The following is a 2415-nucleotide window of genomic DNA, read 5'->3' as shown; positions in this document are numbered from 1 at the left end:
TTCACTGTGTTGGAGTCTGGTGAAATGGGCATCTACCACTGGTGAGTATAAACCGGTGACATCTTAATGGTGGACAGTGTGATTAATATTAGTCAACATGACAAATGCCCATGGCCATATACTCAGCAATTCCACTTCTGAGAGTTCATCATGCAGACACACTTGCATGAGTCTGAAATGGTTTATATATCTAGCGGCTCTCTGCAGTTTTGTTTTGCTAATAAAAAACTGAAGTAACTTAAATGACCACTGATAGGTGACTGGCTAAAAACAGTCTGGGCCACCCACGTGATGCAATGATGCCACACAGTCGTAAAGAAGACGAGGAGGCTTGTGCAGATTAATTTGTTAGGAGAAAAAAAAAAAAAAGAAAAGAAAAGAAACCCAAGGGTGCAGTGTGCTGTAAGTTGTGCAAAGAAAGAAAATGTGTGTGTTTGATTGTTGCTGCCTGTCTCTGATAAGACACCGAAGAAACTGGCAATTCTGATTTTCTATGGGAGGGGACTGGGATGCTGGGGCCAGGGGAGGAAAGGAGACTTTTTCTGACTGCTTTCTGATATCTTTTGAATGTCAAATCATATATAGATATATTGAATTGATATATCTCAAACAGAAATACAATTTAAAAATCTTAAGTTCTGTGAGTTCTTTTTGTTATATTGCATTTCATTCTGAAATCTCAATGTCCTCATCTGTGAAATGATGAGAATAGTATTTGTTTCTGTAAGGGTTATTGCTGAGTTTAGAATGAGGAAACTGAGACCAGCATAAGAAAATTAAATGCCAATTTATTTAACACCCAGGCGAGGTTCCATGGTCCCGGGGGAAGGGGCCAGGGAAGTCGTGCCAATTTCCTGGGGCGTGGGGTTTTTATGGCTAGGAGGAAGGAGCAACAGCTGGGTGCTCTGATTGACTCCCAGGGCGTGGGATTGAGATGGGGCGGGCCGCTATTGGTTGGCGGGTTGTTGGGCGGGTTTTCCGGTGGGAGAGCCGGCCAGGAGCCTTGCATCAGCTGAAGCCTTCCAGGGGAGCCATGCGACAGAGCTAGGTGCCGGGTGCAGAGCCTGGTGCCGGGTGCAGAGCCTGGTGCCGGGTGCAGAGGTGGGTGTGTGCAACCTTCCGGCGAGGCAACCGGCCTTACAGCTTCAAAGAGCAGTGGAATAGTCTATGATGTCTGTTCCTTTAGAGCACTTACCACTGCCCTTGTACACTTAATTTTAACAGCAACGGATTGATCTGTCTCCACTGCTCGAGGGAAAGCACCAAGAGGGCAAGAGCTGTGTACCACTTGCTCACTTTCTATCTCTGGGCCTGCGCCTGGTGGGTGCTGAATCTGAAATTGGCGGTAAATGGTAATACCACAGGGGGTGTGAACTTTGGCTTTTGGAAATTTGCAGGGATTTTTGTGTTCTATTCCCTTTGTTTCTTTTTTTTATGCACTTAGGTAGAGAAAAAAATTATTGTCTCAGTTGATCAAAGGAATCTGAGAGCCAAAGCCAAGATTCAAGGTAAAAATGGGATCCTTACTTTCTGAAGAACTGAGTAGTTTACCTTCTGCCTGTGCCACCCACACATGTATAAATATTAGGCCTTGGAAGCAGCAAATACTTACAGAAATGGCAAAATCTTACCAAAGGTAATAGAATTACAGTGGAATGTTTTAAATGAACAATATTGCATTTTGAGAAGAGCACTTAAAAATGAGGGACCCTGAATTAGTCTAATTCAGGGATACCTGTTGATGTACAGAAACTTCTAAAAAGATTTTAATGTCTTTACTCTTTCTTTTAAAATAATCTTTTAAAAATTTATTTAAAAAGTTTTTTATAGCGATGGGGTCTCACTTTGTTGCCCAGGCTGGTCTTGAACTCCAGGGCTCAAGTGATTCTCCTGCCTCAGCCTCCCAAAGTGCTGAAATTACAGGTATGAGCCACCATGTCTGACCCTTAAAAAGACTCTTTATGAAAGGTAAATAAAAAGCTTAACTGCCTAATTGATAAGAAAAATGGAATCTGTTAACTTTTTGGCTTAGTTACTATCCGACCCCTTTCTTTTCAAATGTGAAAAGAAAGATCTCCAGGAAAAAGGGTTTATAAAAGGTAAGCTGTCAGGGAAAGTAGGCTTGCTTCTTTTTCAGGGCTATGCATGCTGAAACAGCATAGAGAATATTTTCTTTGCCTTATTTCTTAATGAGTTCCATTATGAGCTCAGTAAATTTAGTTAAGAAATAATAGTTGGGCCGGGCGCGGTGGCTCAAGCCTGTAATCCCAGCACTATGGGAGGCCGAGGCAGATGGATCACGAGGTCAAGAGATCAAGACCATCCTGGTCAACATGGTGAAACCCCGTCTCTACTAAAAATACAAAAAATCAGCTGGGCATGGTGGCGCGTGCCTGTAATCCCAGCTACTCAGGA

This window comes from Cebus imitator, unplaced genomic scaffold (genome assembly GCF_001604975.1).
Source record: "Cebus imitator isolate Cc_AM_T3 unplaced genomic scaffold, Cebus_imitator-1.0 Scaffold19, whole genome shotgun sequence".
Classification (NCBI taxonomy): domain Eukaryota; kingdom Metazoa; phylum Chordata; class Mammalia; order Primates; family Cebidae; genus Cebus; species Cebus imitator.
This window is presented reverse-complemented; position numbering follows the sequence as displayed.